Here is a 19,854-nt window from a genome sequence, read left to right as displayed (position 1 = left end):
GGAAGCTCAGCTTGCCAATCAAAATTATCATATTACCTTATGAAATCTCCTTTTTGCTTCTTTACAGTAGTTTATAACTCAGAAGCCAAATGCCAACCCCCTGTTAAGCACAATTCCATTTTACAAGTGTAATTACTAAGCAGATTCACAGATGCTTAAGTTAGCTGGTATTCTACTTCTTGCAATCACAAGAGATTCTCCATCTCACGTCTATTTACATTACCAAGAGGTGGTTTAATAATGAAAATAATTATGTGTAAATGTATGGAAAAAATTATTACATTATTTGCCCAGTACTACTGGACCATATATTGAAGGGACATTACCTGACTGTTGGCCATTTCCATCTATACAACAACAAATGCAGTTCTCAGTAATACCAACTCACAAACTTTTCACAAAGCTACCATGGCCCTCAAACAAGCCAATAAAATCAAACAGTGCATAGTACCTTCTTACAAGGATCCCTCCTCTATCTGTGCTTGAATCCATCATCACTCTTTTCTAGGTAGTTTGCTATTCCTGTACACCAGCACACTCTCTTTCTGGTCCTCAATCTGTTCATCTTCATCAGATTTCTGGTAAATTGATAGGACAGATACAGGTCTATGTAAAAAGAACCAGGTGATGTGGGCAGCCCTGGGAATACAGATAGTGTCCTGGATAGTATTGTATCAGACCACCAGCTCCTTTTTCCATTCTGCAACTACTTATCACTGTGCTTATTGCCTAAGTCAGTGAACCTCCACAACACCATCCTGTAGACCTGCTAATTGCAGACTGTAAGAGAACTTCAGTTGGATCACTTCATTGCAATTCTAGCATCTCCCTCATATCAGCTAACAGCTAGCTTGAAGATTGTTATTGGACCAGACATTTTCAGAAACAGAAGCACCTGGTAGCTAATAACTACATTATTATTATCTCACAGAAGTGGATGCTGGAAATTATGTACCAGTATGGAACTTCCTTACTTATTACAGGCCAAATTGTCTCATGGGATACCTGATGCATGGACTAGAGAGTGCTGTGGGACTGTTGTACATGGTATGGTTTGCAAAATCAAAGGTACCTTTTTAACAGAAGACAGGAGTAACTGCATTCATACAGCTGCAAAATCTGTGGCTTCCCATTTTACTGGATTGAAAGTGCTATAGACTGCACCATTTCACTTGAACCAGAGCTAAAGATCTCATCCCAGGTAGTCCAAGAAACTGATGCAACCTACTCTTGTAAAATATCCAGGATGCCTGATGTACAGTGTGTGCATCCCAGAACAATTCTAGCTTTTCCTGAGTTTGAGAATGTCTTTTGACCCAGTATATAAAGGGCATGGCTTTACTCAAAACTGTATCAAAAGCAGTAGGTTTTATGTTTGATTTGGCGTGTTTTTTGTTTGTTTGTTTGTTTTTAAATAAGGAGGTTTAAAAATCAATATTAATGAGAATTTACCTGAATAAGTGCATGGACATAAAAACAAATCATCCACCAGGCACACTGTGCAAATAACACTAAAGAAGCAGACATAACTTTTTGTTTTACATTATTGTAACTCAGAAGCAAACAGCCCTGAATTCAGAGCCAGTGTTGATGTATGTAGATACAATTCTTCTATTACCATTAATTGTCCTAGTCCCACTTTCTAATTCATGCTTTCATATTTACCATGAGTAATTTGCAGCCTTGCTAGCAAAGAAAAACAAACATTATGAACTGACTTGTCTCAGATTCAATTACTTAAGTTTAATCAGAATGGTCTAATTAAAGACTAAAAGCTAATGGAGTAATTAATAACAAGTCTTTATTGGTTATAAATTTATTGGTTATAAATGTGAGCTCAAGTTTTCTGAAGGATGTCTTTTTTAAAGAAACTTCATTCTCATTGTCCTCAGACCAAGAAATTAAATACTTTTCCAGTCAGTGAGTTAAATTGTGAAGTCAGTGGAGTGTTACTCTAGGTTTATGCTGGTATAGCAGAGTTTGGCTAATTGCTACTTAATATCATGATGTGTTTACAGCCACTTTGCATGGGTGAAAACAACTACACAAGTTACAAGGCAATGGAGGATCCTGCTAATTTATATTGGCTAGAGATCTAAAAAGCGATTAAAGTTTTCAAATGGAAAACTCTCAATTTTCATTTTGATTTTAATGACCTCTTTTTTGGTTTGAATTACTTTAAAAAATAATAAAGTGGGGGTGGAATTCTACAGGGCACAGCACTAAATTGGGAGGAAGGGAGGGCAAAAGTGGCTTGAAACGACCTTTGTGCTCTCCTTATTCTGGTCTGATCTAGGGATCAAAAAGACCTTCTGGGGGCTGCTTTAACTTATTGCAGCTCATTCTGTTAGCTCTTGCTTATGGCTGTCCAATGCAGTGCCTGCACTGAAATCCCATCCATGGTTTTAAAATCCTTTGCCCAAGGTGACACATAGTGTGCTGATCTAACAACATGTCTACTCAAGTGCTCTAGAGTCCAGCCTGTAGTATCCATACACTGTATGCAAATTTAGAGGTGAAATCCCAGCACCAATGAAGTCAATAGCAAAATTCCCATTGACTTTAAGTGGGGCAGGATTTCATCTTTTTGGCGTAAATATTGGATTGGAGGTTTTACCCCTCATGGCAATCTGTCCAAAACTAAGCTCCTTGTTTGCACACAAGATACTGTAAAAATCCATATTTCCTTTAGAATAACATTATTTTTTTATTAAATTCCTAGTGTTAAGGATTTTTTTTATCTTTAGAATAGTGGGTGGAGCCTTGTATGAAACCAAGTAGGAGGGTTTGTATGCTTCTGAAAGCAGGTCAGTTCACTTTTTTTCTTTTGTAATCTGTGTTCCAGATGTTTTGCATAAAATGTGATCTTGGAATCTGCAGCTCAAACTAGGGTTATATCAAGGCAATCTGAGGGCTTGTCTGCATGGTACATTACTCTGCACTAGGTGGGATATATATTCTAATGTGCATGAGCATGTTGTGCCCTAACTGGCCTGTGTGGACCCTGCTGATGTGCACTAAAAGTTTTCTAGTGTGCGTTAATGTAGTCCTGTTCCAAATAGTACTACATTACTGTACACTAGGGATCTTTTAATGCATGCCAGCAGGGTCCATTTAGGTGAGCTAGTGCATGACACACTAGTGGGCACTGGAATTAACACCCTCAAGTGTGGACTAATGCACCTGGTAGACCAGGGATCGGTAACCTTTGGCACGTGGCCCATCAGGGAAATCCGCTGGTGGGCCGGGACAGTTTGTTTACATGCAGTGTCCACAGGTTTGGCCGATCGCAGCTCCCACTGGCCGCAGTTTGCCATTCCAGGCCAATGGGGGCTGCTGGAAGCGGCAGCCAGCACATCCCTCGGCCCACACCGCTTTCCGCAGCCCCCGTTGGCCTGGAATGGCGAACTGCAGCCAGCGGGAGCTGTGATAGGCTGAACCTGAGGATGCTGCAGGTAAACAAACCGTCCCGGCCCACCAGCGAATTTCCCTGATGGACCGTGTGCCAAAGGTTTCCAATCCCTGATCTATGTAAAAGCCAAGCCCACCACTCTTAATAAACCCTCCTCTGACTTCAACTTTCAAGCTTTATACTGGGCTGTCATATATAGGGTGACCAGATGTCCTGATTTCATAGGGAGAGCCCCGATTTTGGGGTCTTTTTCTTATATAGGATCCTATTACCCCCCACCCCCGTCCCGATTTTTCACATTTGCTGTCTGGTCACCCTATATACTACTGTACATTCACATGAGATATCTGGATCACAATCCCAACTGTTTTCCTTTTTAAACTGGATAGTGCACTCTCTTTTGATTGTTGTTGGTTAGTGTACAGTCCTCATGGAGATGGAGAGAGGCTGCCTTCTAGGCGCTAAGGGGCTGACTAGCACTGTGAAATGAGAATACAGGCCAGATGGGAAATTTGAATAATGACTTCAAAATCTGTCAGACTAGCTCTTATTTTTCCAAAGGCTTCAGGTGTTCCCAAGACCCTCGGAAAATTAGCTTTGCATTGCACTAGTTCATGGACTTTGATCCTTTGGAACTCATTCTTTGAATCTAGGATTCTTCCAATTATTCATCGCTTCTAGTGTACTATATAGAAATACCTATTTTGAATATACAGTAGTACTATAATGCTTTTAAACATTTTTATCAGTTGTAATATAAAACAAAAACATATTATTCAGTTTATCAGAGCAGATCTATAGTATACTTCTACTGTAATACTGCAAAAACCCTTATACATTGGATTAAACTTACTTATTCTTCTAGGTCAACTGAAATCAATGGGACTATTCACTTAAGTATTGATCCAGGAAAGCACTTAATCCTATGCTTAACCTTAAGCATATGAGAAGTCCCATGGTGCCATAAAGTTTACACCCATGAGTAAAGATTGCATGAGACTGGCCCCTTGATTCTCACATAATTAATGGGCTTATATTTCTTAATATGGAGTTTGTTTAGTTTTTATTCCATCATTTCTGTTTACCACTGTAGAACTACAATTGTTTATGATTTCATGATGCTAGGTTTTTATCATGATATAAGAAAAATCACAGCTGTTTTTCAGTTTGTCATAAATATAAAATAAAAAAAATACAGAATATTAGATCTCTGTTATTCATTCAGTACCTAAATTTAGGGAGTATCCAGAACTTTGTCTGACGAGGTCCCTGTTCTACCATGGTTACATTATGTGTGTGTGACACAGCTGTTATGATGCTACCACACAAATGTGACAACATTGGTTTGGATACCTCTAAGGGTTAATCCTTTCCTAATACTTACTTGTCCGCCAAGTTAATATTTTTAATTAGCTTGACCAACTGCATAGAATTATTTTTAAAGGGGAAAAAATGTCACAGCTACTAACTAGAAAAGATTCAGTCCACTGATTTATGACAGTTAACCATATGGATGTCTCCTGACAAAAGGTCAAGCATCTGCTCAGAGGAATCCCAGGACAGTCACAGACCTGGCTTTCTATAGTCAGGTGCTTAATAAATAAATAAAAAGCATATGTACTAGTTGTATTTGTGTCCAAGTCTTGACGCTTAAGCAAGATCTACATTTGGTGCATAGCACAAGGTAACCCATTTAAGCAGCTCTAATATGCTGGCAGTACTATTGAGGAGAAAGGAAATATTAATTTGCCAACACCTATAAAAAGAAGGACAATTTGCTAGAACATGAGAAGACTTTTGGTTTAGCTCTGTTCAGCCGAGGTGTATGCAAATAATTAACTTTGCCCTACTAGTTGTTGTCAGTGGTTAATAAAAACAAACTGCAGAAGTAGAACAGTTCAGCAGCAGATATCAAGAGGCCTGTTATTTCTTGAGTATCTTCCCATATTTGTTGATTATGCTGGAAGGTTACAGCTATAGGTACTGTGTTTGGAGGGTAGTGCTTCAGCCACTGGATAGAGCCATGGTATGGAGACAGCTTCGGTGGCACAGATGGACAACCTTCTATGGCTATGGATAAAGAACAAACTTCATTGCTCATGCTGTTGGATCAATGCAAAGCCTTCCTCCACACAATGGACCATAAGGTACTTCAACCCATAACAAGACCTAGCAAGAGTGGATAGTTTTGATCATTCCTCTCAGACGGAATCTAGAAATTTGATTTTTCTCTGCTCCAAAAATCTTCCATGTGGGTTCTACATGTATCAATCTCGTCCTATTTCCTTTTTCAATCTATGTATGATATGTTTTGGAGGGATCATGAGGTACCACAGGTATAACATATCCTGTCTGCCTACCCTTTTCAGCAAACATTGTTGCCTCTGTCACACAGATCTCATAGTACCCTCCATAGGTAAGAAAATATTGTTCCTGTTATTGTCCTTCATGACCGAAGATGACGCTAATGACAGTATTATATCTTGAAATGTATCTTTGTGGTTAAAAAAGCAGATGCACAAGTAGCAGTACTTTTCACATTGAATGCATATGTAGCTCAATATCGAGGAAGGGATTCTAGTTTGTGCCCACTAAATCTATCACTGTTTATGATTCACCCACTGTGATTCAAGAGCCATGTGGTAATTAATCTCGAACTGAGTAGCCCAATTGTTGACTGCTGCTCGCCAGCATGATCTATTTGTTGCTGCCGACTCCCAGCTGTCAATGTCAATGTTGCATTGCTTCAAGTTATGCTTCAGTGTGTCCTTGAAGCATTTCTTCTGGCTGCCTTGTTTGCAGTTACCCACTTTCAGTTCACCATGCAGCAACTGCTTTGGCATTCTGGTACCATCCATGCTCAACACATGACCAGCCCAGCATAACTGATGCATTAAGCACAGCTTCAATCCCTATGGAGAGTCTGCATTCCAGGACTTATTATTGGTAACTTTATCCTGCCATTTGATGCAGAGTATGAAATGCAGATGTCATAAATAGAACTTATTTAGAAGTCTGATGTGATGCTCGTAGCAGGTTCAAGTCTCACACTCATACGACAAATTGAACAACACCACTGCTTTATAGACTTTTAGCCCTGTTTGAAGCTTAATACCATGTTACTGCCAGAATCTGCCTGATAGTCTGCCAAATGATGAACTGGCTTTGTTAATGTGACTTGTGAGCTCCTTGTCTATAGTAGCATCATTTGACAATGTGCTGCCAAGATAACAGAAGTCTATAATAGCCTTCAGCTGTGTGTTGCTGACGGTGACTTTTGGTTTTGTGTTGGGCTTACCTGCAGCAGGTTGATGAATGACTTCTTTCTTTTTCAGATTGTCAGCCTATACTCTTTTGCAGACTCTGCAAATCTGTCTGTAATGAGCTGTATCTCTTCTTGAGCATGTGCCTCTAGAGCACAGTCATCAGCATACAGAAGATCATGAACAATAGCCTAAGGATATTGTAGAAGATCGCAGCCTGTTCAGATTAAATCATTTTCCAGATGATCGGAAACATATACTGATACAGCTTTCTTGTAGCATCATCGAGCATTGCTGCATAGAAGAGGTTAAACAAGAGTGGACCAATTATGCAGACCTGTTTAATACCATTAGTAATAGGAAACAGGTCAAGCAGAACACTGTCTACACAGACTCCTCCAAACATTCCATCAGAAATAGCCTCAGAATTCTGGTGGATTTTTCTGGACAAACAAATATATGTAATAGTTGCCAAAGTCCACATGTACTAAGAGTGTCAAATACTTTAGCCATATCGAAGAAGACAGTGTAAAGGTCCTGTTGCTGTTCTATGCATTTCTCCTGCATCCGGTGAGCTATAAATATCATGTCTGCCATTCCTTGTGGTGGCCTGAAACCTCATTGTGACTTGCATAGCATGAAATTAGCAATGTTGCATAGCAGACGGTCAAAGAGTACTCTATCCTGAATGTTTCCGGTGATGAAGAGTAATGAGATTCCATGATAGTTGCCACAGCCAGGCATTTCATATTTTCCCTTTATATGGTGACAATGGTGGTATCTCTGAAGTCTTGTAGTACATCTTTAGTACTCCACATATTGAGAGACAGTCCATGCAGTAGCCTCAGCAGGATCTCCTCTCCATAATTGAATATTTCTGCAGCAATGCCATCAGATCCAGGAACCCTGCTATTCTTTATGGCATTGATTGCAGTGCTGACTTTGTCAAGAGATAGAACTGTATCTATGTTGTCATTACATGTTGGCTGATCCACTACTCTTATTAGTGCCTCTGTGATGTTGGACAGTGTGTTGAAAAGATCACTGAAATGATGGCACAACCTATGAAGGGTTTCTCCTTTGTCAATGATCAGTGTTAGGCCATCCACACTCTTCAAAGGCATTGTAGTAGTGGTGTGTGTTGGACCATATATATTTTTCAAAGCAGTGTAGAAATCTTTGGTCTCATGAAAATCAGTATAGCCCTGGATTTCATCTGCCTTGGCATCCCACCATAGATACTGAATGTCTCTAAGCTTAGACTGGATATCATGGCACAGGTTACTGTGTACCTAAAGGGATATGGGATACAATAATTTGGTGATGCATCTCATGTGTTTTACTGAGTATCTATTGAATTACTGGATTATTCTTGTCAAACCAATCTTGATAAAGTTGTTTTGCTGTATCCAAGGTGGCAAGAGCAGTTTGATAAGCAGTGTTGTGAAAAGTCGCCCACTTACTGTTTATATTAGCAGTAGTAGTCAAGCCAAACCTGCTCTATGTTATTAAAGAGCTGCACTCATTAATAACATAGAGCATGGGGGTGGGGGGAGGGATAGCTCAGTGGTTTGAGCATTGGCCTGCTAAACCCAGGGTTGTGAGTTCAATCTTTGAGGGGGCCACTTAGGGATCTGGGGCAAAATCAGTACTTGGTCCTGCTAGTGAAGGCAGGGGGCTGGACTCGATGACCTTTCAAGGTCCCTTCCAGTTCTAGGAGATAGGATAGGATATCATGTAGTTTCACCTTGAAATTACTTTTTGTTGAGCCGTCTGATTGGTTTAGATAATGATTTACAATGCATTGGGTGAATTACTACTAACAGTTTGGAGCAGATCATGCAATGGTCTGTCTAGCAGATTGCCCTGTACATGTCTGCAATGATTTGTATATCCTGTAGATCTTGCCGCTGGACAATGATGTAGTAGATAATATGCCATTGTTTGGATCCTGGGTATGTCCATGACATTTTCTTTTTATCTGGTAGGCAGAAAAAAGATATTTGTGATCGCTAATTGACGCTTGATGCACTCACTGAGTAGCAGTTCCATTTCTATTCTTTTTCCCATTCCCATGCTGTCCATGGCATGCCACCAGGTTACTGAATTACTTCTAAGCTTTGCATCTAAGTCCCCCATGAGGATCAGTTTATGTGATGGCAATGTACAGACAATGAGTTTGTCTAAGTCAGTATAGAACTTTTCTTTCTCATCATCAGCATTTGTTATGGTGGGAGCATAAGCACTGATGATGGTAGCACAATGGTTGTGTTTCAGTGACAACTGTAGAGACATAAGAACGGACATACTGGGTCAGACCAAATGTCCATTTAGCCCAATATCCTGTCTTTTGACAGTGGCCAATGCCAGGTGCCCCAGAAGGAATGAACAGAACAGGTAATCATCAAGTGATCAATCCCCTGTCGCTCATTGCCAGCTTCTGGCAAACAGAGGCTAGGGACACCATCCCTGCCCATTCTGTCTAATAGCCATTGATGGACCTATCCCCTATGAATTTACCTAGTTCTTTTTTGAAACCTGTTATAGTCTTGGCCTTCACAACATCCTCTGACAAGAAGTTCTACAGATTGACTGTGCATTGTGTGAAGAAATACTTCCTTTTGTTTGTTTTAAATCTGCTGCCTATTAATTTCATTTGCTGACCCCTAGTTCTTGTGTTATGAGAAGGAGTAAATAACACTTCCTTATTTACTTCCTCCACATCATTCATGATTTTATAGACCTCTATTATATCCCCCCTTAGTCATCTTTTTTCCAAGCTGAAAAGTCCCAGTCTTATTAATCTCTCCTCATACGGAAGCTGTCCATGCCCCTCATCATTTTTGTTGCCATTTTGTGAACCTTTTCCAATTCCAATATATTAATATATATTGACATGAGACAATCATTATACCTTTCATTAGACTTTTGAGCTTGGCTGCAATGGAGTTCCTAATGGCAAAGCCAGCACCTGATTTTTGTTGCTCTGTGGAAGGGCAATCTTGCCAGAAGAACATGTACCTTGCACCAATCTCTGCAAGTTGCACTTTATTGGTGAGTCTGATTTCACTCAGTGTGGCAATGTTAACCCTATAACTGGTCAGTTCTCTTGCAGTTCTCCAGTGCTGTGCCTCTGTCAGATCAGCTGGTGCTAGGCTTGCTGCATAGATTGCTAACATTCCATGAAGCTATTTTAATTCAAAGTTTGCTCATTTTCTGAGTACATGGGTGCTTGGCCTTCCAGGTACGGTGGTCTCGTCAGGTTCTATGGAAGATGACAATTTTTAGGACACCTTTTCTAGCTCCTCCCCTATACAAGGGTGAGCAAAGTAATACTGGATAGGGCTGGCCAGATGCCCAAGATGTTGTCGAATGGTGCTGCCACTTACAGGTACAATACCAAGCAACCAGTGTCATGGGCTGCCTATATGTAAGTCTGCAACTACGATCACCAGTGTCACCACATTTGTCCTGAAATGACTGCCTGATGGACTGAATGATCCATCAACACAGACTCTTTTAAAGGATCTAGCCCTTAGTGGCCAAGCTCATTCCTACTTTTCATGGAATCATGGAAATGTAGGCCTGGAAGGGACCTCCAGAGGTCATCAAGTTCAGCACCCAGCTGTGAGATAGGACCAAGTAAACCTAGACCATTCCTGACAGGTGTTTGTCCAACCTTCCAATGATGGGGATTTCACAAACTTCCTTGGAAACCTATTCCAGAATTTAACTCTCCTTATAGTTAGAAAGTGTTTTCCTAATATATAACCCTTAATCTCCTTTGCTGCAGATTAACCTCATTATTTCTTGTCCTACCTTCAGTGGATACAGAGAATAATTGATCACTGTCTTATTTATATCAACCCTTAACATATTTAAAGACTATCAGATCCCCCCTCAGTGTTCTTTTCTCAAGCCTAAACATGCCCATTTTTTTTAACCTTTCCTCATAAAAAGTTTAGAAAACCTGACCTATCATTTTTGTTGCTGTGCTCTGGACTCTCTCCACTTGTCTCCATCCTTTCTAAGGTGTAGTACCTCAGAACTAGACACAGCACTCCAGCCGAGTCTTCACAAGTGCTGAATAGAGTGAGGCAGTTACCTCCTGTGTCTTGCATACAACTCTCCTGTTAAGGCACTGCAGAATAATATTAGTGTTTGTCGCAACTGTGGCATATTGTTAACTCATATTCAATTTGTGATCCACTATAACTTCAGGATCCTTTTCAGTGGTACTACTGCCTCGCTAATTATTCCTAATTTTATAGTTGTCCATTGGATTTTTTTACTTAAGTGTAGTTCTTTGCACTTATCTTTACTGAATTTCATCTTGTTGATTTCAGACCAATTTTCCAGATTGTCAATGTTGTTTTGAATTCTAATCCAGTTCTCCAAAGTGCTAGTAACCCCTCCCAGCTTGGTGTCATCCACAAATTTTTAACCATAATGTCCAGTCCATTATTCAAATCATTAATGAAATATTGAATAGTACCGGATGCAGGACAAACCCCTATGGAACCCTACTAGATATGGCCACTCAGTTTGACAGTGAATCAGTTAACTCTGAGTATGTTTTTTCAACTAGTTGTGCACTCGTATCATAATTTCATGTAGACCACATTTCCCTAGTTTGCTTATGAAAATGATGTGGGGCAGTATCAAAAAGCTTCACTAAAATCAAGATAAATCACACCTACTGCTTCCCCCTATCCATTAGCCCAGTAACTCTGTCAAAGAAAGACATTAGGTTGGTTTGATATGATTTATTCTTGAGAAATCGATGTGGCCTGTTACTTATTACGCTGTCAATCTCTAGGTACTTACAAATGGATTGTTTGTTAATATTTTCCAATATCTTTCCAGGTATCAAAGTTAGGTTGACTGGTCTTTGATTCTCGCAGTCTTCTTTGTTCTCCTTTTTAATGATAGGTACTCAGCAAGTAAAGCCATCCAAATCAAGAAAAAGCTCCTTTTGGGACCAGTAGAGAAGTTAAGTATGGGGAATTAGAGATAAAGGGCAAAGGTGATCAGGAAAAAATATAATTTTTCATAATATTGGTGTTTCTGTTTTTTTGAAGCATGTTTTGTAGCCCCATTTGTATATGACTCTGCTTATCTGCATATAGATCTTTAATTTTTAAAAACATGTTTTTAACATTGATATCGGGAGACTAGGTAACCATTTTCAATAAATAAACATTTAACATAAAAGAGTTTCATCTGACCTTGAATTATAATAAAAAAGAGATTCAGATAATTGTTTTCAATTATTTCTGTTTCTTTTGGGAAAATGTCCTTAGTCTCATGTTTCCTCTAGAATCATCATAATCAGAAGAACAAACAAACAAACAAACAGTTGCCTATCTCAGTGGTATATGTGCTAATTGGAATTCAGGAGTTTGCTTCCTTTTCTGTCTTCCTTCCTTTGTTTCTTATGTACTTTCTCTGGTTTGTGCAGCGAACATACAGACAGGATTTCAGCTGAACTTGTGATACCAAGTATGTTGTCATATGGGGATATTTTTCTCTCTCTCTTTAGTGTCTTTTCAGAATGGGTGGGTGGGGATCAAATTATTTAAAAATATATCATTTTTGTTTCAGTTATTGAACTAGTGCAAAATCAAAGTAACTCTGTCATTTCTGTGATTTCTCTAGAATTTCCTGTTCACGCTCTCTCTACACCTTAAAAACTACCAAAATTTCAAAATTCCATCTTATAACTAGCAAGGAACGAAACTGACAATCAAGCCAAAATAATGTTTTGTTTTCCTTCTATGGTGTTCTTTGTAGCTGAGTTTGCCTCATGTCTTTTTATTTATTATTAATTATTATTATTATCATCATTGTTATTGTTACTGTTATTATTATGTTGTTGTTGTTTGCTTGGATTTTGTTTTGCTCCTTCAGCCCTGCACGAAGCAATACTGCAAAATTTTAAATGGACAGAATGTTTTTTGGTAAGTACGTTTTGGGCTATTTTATTATCTATAAATAATTATAATTAATAGAGCTGAGCCCTAACCCCCATTGCCGCTTCCCCCATTGCAATATTATACATCTCTCTCCCTAGGGGCAGAAGAAATAGGTAACACCTTGAAGTGAAACTAGGAGAGTTGTTATAGGGCTTTTACACCAGCTGTCAGGCCTCATGTAGCTATCTGGGCATGCCCTGTGTTTGTTCCTAAAATAAAGGGGTATTTATTTTACTGAGGGATGCTATGCTTTTTGTTGTGACAGATTCTATACTCTCAGGTTTACTCATATACTGTGAAAAAAACAATTAAAGAAAAGGTTAAAAACACTATTTCTTTTTGTAAGGATGAAAGTAAATGGCTGGTATTGTGGCAATGCCTATATAGAAATAAGCTGTACATGTTCCACTTCCTTATACTGGTATTACTGGGGCAACAAACTGAAATGTATTGCCTGGCTGTTGCAATGTGGTGGGAGACAGAGTGGATCTAAAGGTGTGAGCACAAGCTTGGGCATTAGGAAACTCTTATGTTCTACTCCTAGTTGCCACTGACTCACTGTGTGGCTTTGGGTGAGTCTCTATGTTTCAGTTTCCCCCTCTCTAAAATGGGGATAATAACATCCACCTCAAAGGGCATTGTGAGAATTAATGAGTTACATTCAAATTCCCAGAAATGTTCACTAATTCTGGGTGCCCAACTTCAGGCACCTTTTGACTTATTTGCAAAGATGCTGAGGAGATGCAGCTTACATATAAAGGGGCAAAGGGATCCTGTCTGCTATTACACCCCTCTCCACTCCCTTTAGGGTAGATTGCATTTCTGAAGAGTAGGGTTGCCAAGTGTCTGGTTTTTGACTGGAACGCCCGGTCGAAAAGGGACCCTGATGGCTCCGGTCGGCACTGCCAACCGGGCCGTTAAAAACTGGTCGGCAGTGCAGCAGGGGCCCAGGGCTAAGGCAGGCTCCCTGCCTGCTCTGGCTCCATGTGGCTCCCAGAAGCAGCTGCCAGGTCCCCACAACTCCCATTGGCCGGGAACCATGACCAATGTGAGCTGCAGGGGTGGCACCTGCGGGTGCGGGAGCAGCGCGCAGAGCCTCCCTGACTGCTCATGCGCCTAGAAGCTGCAAAGATCTGGCGGCTGCTTCCTGGGAACCGTGGTAAGTGCCATCAGAACCCCGCACTCCCTCCTGCACCCCAACACCTGCCCCAGACCGGAGTTACCTCCCACACCCAAACTCCCTCTCAGAGCCAGCATCCTGAACCCCACCACACCCCACACCCCTGCCCCAGCCCTGAGCCCCATCCTAAACCCCAAACCCCTCATCCCCGGCCCCACCCTAGAGCCCACACCCCCAGCCAGAGCCCTCACCGCACACACACCCCAACCCCCTGCCCCAGCCTGGAGCCCTTTCCCACACCCTGACTCCCTCATTTCTGGCCCCACCCAGAGCCTGCACCCCCAGCCAGAGCCCTCACCCCCCTCCAGCACCCCAACCCCCTTTCCCAGCCTGATGAAAGTGAGGGTGGGAGAGAGCAAGCGACAGAGGGACGGGGGATGGAGCGAGCAGGGGCAGGGCCTTGGAGAAAGGGTGGGGGAGGGGCTGGGCATCAGGGCAGGGGTGTTCGGTTTTGAGTGATTAGAAAGTTGGCAACCCTACTGAAGATGCAAGGATGGAGCAGTTCTTCCGAGCACAGGGACTGTAATTGTGACCAGCCTTTATGATAACCATAAAAGGGAAGTGAGAGAATGGGGAAGGCTCATTACTTCAAGTGAGTTACTCTGATTTAACTGAGATCAAAATATATTTACATGCCTGATTGCTCCTATAAATTAGTGGCAACAGAATATGTAAGCATTATCAGATTGTTATAGCACAACATATGAAACAGTAGTAAGCTGAACTGTGAGGGGCATACACAAATTCATCATATTAAATATAACTTATTTTGTTTTTCCACCTACCTCTTATACAGAGGTATATTGGCAAATCCATAGGACCTTCCTGAAAACGATATATGATATTGTGTGACAGATAAGATATGGCTGATCACGACATTCATACCTAAAATATATATTGAATTTGCCTTCCATTTTTTTTGTATAAAAGCCGATGTCCTGTGTTTAATCCAGGGTGCAGGGCACCAGGCAATATAAAACCACCCACTGGCACTTTATACCACTTTGCAGTAATTGTTAATGCTGCCCTGCTATTGTATTTTCAGATCAAAACATTAGTTTTTATTTTGGTAAAAGACCAACCCTGACCAACTGACGTGCTCTTAAGATTCAGAATCATACTTCACATCAACTATAACAATGCTTTGAACAGTTTTCCATTTTAAATAATTCATCAAAATAAAAATGGATCTTTGTGTGAAGGAAATATTTATGCAGTGCATATTTAAAATACAGTTTTTGTTCAGGTGTGTACATGAGGACAGGTACAATTATATCACTTATTTCTACATGCATACTTCTTTGGCACTGATTTGATTTATACCCGTATAATTCAGTTTCATCAAAAAGGTAAGCATTTAACTTACCTCATTAAACGCTTTAATAATATTATATATTTTATGGATTTAAGTTGCTGAACATTTAAATCTCAAAAATATGCTGGGTTCAAATCTTGCGGTCTTTACTCAATCCTTGGTCAAGCATAACTGATTAAAATCAATAATAAAAGCTGCAGTTACAATGAATAAGAGAGAGGTTACCATTGTGAGATTTTTAGTAATTTATTATAATAGGCAGTTCAGGTAGCAATGTCTATAGTTACAGTTGCCCAACACTTTCCATTATAGGACCTGTTTTCAGTTTCGACCATTTCATCTGAAATTTTCTGTGTGGGTGTTGGCTTCAGGCTGACATCTTTCTTTCTTTCTTTCTTTTTCCAGGAAAAAAAAAAGTTACCCATTTTCTCAGGAAAAGGTTAAAGCAAAATAAGTTGTTTTGCCTATGTTAAAAATTATGACAATTTAGTCAAGAAGCTCTAGCACCTCCATGCTATTGAGTAGGGGTAAGAAATTTTGCAAGGGGATTCCCTGGTGTTACAGATGTGTTGTTTGTTATTCCCATGAATATATGGCCAAATGTTGCCAGATTATGAGTCTCTGAAAATCTCTGTTGGCACATGCTCAGTAGAGATTTGTTGGAGTTTGGCAGCTAAATTCTCTGAATTCCATCTTCACTGAGCATGCTTCAGCCTCAAACCCCAGCTCCTACTATGACCAGATTGTGCATGTGCAGAGCGTGTTCCACCCCAGGGCAGTAGGGGCTGAAGAAGACTTTCTTTGCAGTTGATCCTCATAGCTGCTAGGGGATGCTTTGGCACCAGGCACAGGAACAGAGAACAGGGAGACTCTCTCTCCTGGACTTTCAGTGTTACCCCTGCTGGCGCCCAGGTGGTGAGGAGGACAAGGAGGTAACTGCCTAACTCTAATACAGAGAGGTCAGGAGCTGAGCCTTGGAGGAGACTGAGGTCGGGGAGACTGGAACAAGGATCCTGAGAGGTAGATAGGGATTGGAATGAGCATCTGAGGGGTTTTCTGTTTCTGCAATCCTCTGCCTCATTCATTACACACCTTCCAGTTTCTCCTAAAGACAACACCTTCCTTCACTACAAGAACATGATTCAGTCCCATGACAGGCCCATCCTGTGCACTGAGTGAGGCTTGGGTCCTGTGAAAAAATAGTGTGTGATCATGTAATTAAAACCTGTATCATAGTGCATATACATAAGGGTGGCAAATTAAAGTTGCACAGACAACCTAAATTCTGGCATTTTTTTCTGACATAGATTCCAAGGCCAGAAGGGTTTATTGTGATCATCTAGTCTGACCCTCTATATAGCACAGGCCATAGGACTTCCCCGAATTAATTCCTGTTTGAACTAGGGCATATATATTTCAGAGAAAACATCCACTCTTGATTTTAAAAATTCCAGTCATGGTTTTCCCACACACCTTGGTAAGTAGTTCACATGGTTAATTACCCTCACTAAAATGTGCATCTTATTTCAAGTCTGGATCTCTTTAGCTTCAACTTCCAGCCATTGGAGCTTGTTATACCTTTGTCTCCTAGATTGAAAAGCCCATTATTAAATGTTTGTTTCGATATAAGTACTTATACACTGCTTTTGAGTGCTCAGCTTTGCAACTTTAACATTCTTTATATTTAGTTCTTGGTATATAATTCTATAAAAGGATTCAGTTCTTCTCTCTGTCTCCCACAGGACTCCTCTCCCCACTCCAATTCACTCTGCACAAGCTCCCCTGATCCTGTAACTGGTTTCCTCCTCACTGCCCCAATCCTCCTTACTGCTCTGGCTTCTTCAGCCCCAGAACTCCCTTCCTTCCTCTGCCTTCCCAATCTTCCTTGTACCCACCACTATAGTTTATATACCTCCCCAGGCTCAGTCCTTCTGTTGCTTTCCACTGCACTGATCATTCCTTAATCCCCAACTGATTCCTTCTTGGTGCCTCCACTCCCTAGGCCCTAGCCATTCACTGGAAGTGTCCAGTCAACAAAGGTCTGAGACAGGTGCTATGGATACAGATGGCTGCTCAGCCAGATGGACAAAGCTCCAACCAGCAGAGAATGGAGCAGCTTCTGATACTTAGCACGGGGTCCTACACCAAGATTCCTGCCTTGGTGCTTTTAAGGGCTCATGAACTGCTTCTAGAAATCACAGAGGGAATCCTTTAGGGGACAACTCATTCCCTCCTCTCACTCAAGACCACTTCTCAACTGCCACCATAAAATTAGCTTCCTGGTCCCTAAGTCCTGCCTTCACCAGTTGCACCATCACATTGCTCCTCCTCAGGGAGACTGCCCCTGCCCCCTGGGGATTTGACTGGATAATTAAATCCAGCTGGAAAGCTGGGGCATCCCTGGTTTTCCAGAACTTCTAGTCACCATATTGGTGTGGAGGGAGATTATAGTCACATTTCCTCCTTTTTCCTTTTGAAGTGATTTGTTCCCAAGGGTAGATTCTATGTTTTTGTCCCTCAGTTCCTTGCTTCCTCCTTCTCCAAACTCACTCAATGCACTTATGCAAAAGCCAGAGATAATCTGTCCCTAACTTTGCATTTGTATCCACAGGCAGGAGGCTGCTTGTTTGAAAATGAGACCCCGAGTGGGAATCTGAACCCATTTACGTCTAGCAATCCCTCTCTAAGGGTCAACGCTCCTTATTCTGCTCTTGGTCTGCATGTGTGGGATGTAAGATGGCAAGAGAAGGTTTGTGGGTCATAGCTCACTTTGCAGTCACTCTGTGTAAGTGGGTTCAGATCCTCTTTAAAGTAAATTAAAAAATTATTCTCGCTCTCATTGAAATGAAGGGAGACTTCTCTCCCATCCTTCCAATAGCAATATTTGGGGTACAGTTGGTCAAATACTATTAATTAAATATTACTTGGAAAAATCTCATTTTTAAAAATAATGTATTTGACCATTTTTTGCAGTAAATAAGCAGCTCTAGTTTTGGTGGTGAATTTTTGTCACCAAACTCTTCTTTCAAAAAATATTTTTCCTCTTTATCTGTAGCTGAAGATGGAGAGTGAATATTGCTTGCTGTTTCAGGGCAAAAGAGATTAATCAAGTAAAAATGATTAAACAGAATTCACAGACTCATTAAGGACAAAAAATTCACATTGACCTTTGAATTTTAATTAATTTAGAACTTTTTCCGCTGCTGCCAATTTTATATGTGCTGCTCACCTGAAAATGAAATCCTTGAAATTGCTCAAGGAAAAGCAACGAGAAAGGGAGTCAGAAAACAATCAGAGAGGAATTAAATACTTAAGAAGGGGTTGTTCTCCCTGTGTCTTTATGCAGAGCGAACCTTTACCTTGCCACCTTTACAGCACTGGGCCACCTCAGCCTAGTGATCAACTTCTGAAGCTCTATATAAGCAGAAGGAGGAAGAAGCAGAGAATATGTGAGGGAAACAGTCGAGTTCAGATGATGCATGTCTTCCCCTGAAGACCGTGTAAGGCTAGGTCTTCACTAAGGGGGGGGGGGGGGGGGATTTAAGATACGCAAATTTAGCTACGCGAATAGTGTAGCTGAATTCGGCGTATCCTATTCAACTTACCCCGCTGTGAGGACGGCAGCAAATCGACCGCCGCAGCTCCTCTGTCTACGGCGCTTACTCCTCCTGATGAGATGGGAGTAAGCGCGTTGATTCAGGGATCGATTTATCTGTCTAGATGAGACGCGATAAATCGATCCCCGAGAGATCGATTTCTACCCACCGATCCGGGCGGGTAGTGTAGACTAGCCCTCAAAGTGAAAGGGGTTCATTTTTATGAATTTTTCTTGGTACCAGTTAGATTTTAAATCTAACAAATTGGATTTTCCAATTGGATAAATGTTAATAGAATATCCCCTTTCTGCTGACTCCAGTGAGCGTTAGATTACTAATTTTAATGCTGGGTTCTTTTCAGGTCAACTTTTAACGTGAACAGTAGTTCTTAAATCAGGACATCTAATTATTCTTAGTGAACCAACAATTTATCAACGCACCTAGAACCACATTAATATACAACCAACAGTTCACCATTCATGTGTAGATACCACTAACATTCTAGGAGTGTAGTGCACACACAGTATGGTCGTGCAAGCCATTATCACAGACTGGAGTTGAGGCTCAGCAGTTTTATCAAGTAACAATGCAAATTACCAAGATTTCTTATTGCATTAACTTATCATCATAAATTCTCAATTCCTAGCACATTTATCATGCTTCCAAGGATGCACTTGTCTTTAAGGCACTTTGAAGAGTGTGGTTAGTACAGGTTGAATGAATTGATCCAAAAGGGATAACGTTTTGAATATTAAAAGCAATTGCTTAAAGTCATGGTTTTCAATTTCTCTTAGGCCAATTTGCTTGGATTTATAAAGGAGATAGAATCTAAAATATGGTTACTTGAGTCTCATTAGAAAGTGTAGACTCAGCAAGATAACCTTCACTTTTTTATATTAAATAAAATAAAGGGAAATACAATCTTTGAAATGAAATCTGACCACTTCCTCTTATCCTACTGACACTGGGATGGGGGAGAGTCCATTCCATAGGCACCAACTGTTTGGGTGCGCTAGGGCTGGAGAACCCATGGAAAAAAAATGGAGCACCGGCAGCCCCCGCGATCAGCTCCTTCCCCCTCCCCACCAGTGCCTCCTGCCTGCCGGCGGCCCC

Source organism: Terrapene carolina, unplaced genomic scaffold (genome assembly GCF_002925995.2).
Source record: "Terrapene carolina triunguis isolate 2854851 unplaced genomic scaffold, T_m_triunguis-2.0 Scaffold68, whole genome shotgun sequence".
In the NCBI taxonomy this organism is placed as follows: domain Eukaryota; kingdom Metazoa; phylum Chordata; order Testudines; family Emydidae; genus Terrapene; species Terrapene triunguis.
This window is presented reverse-complemented; position numbering follows the sequence as displayed.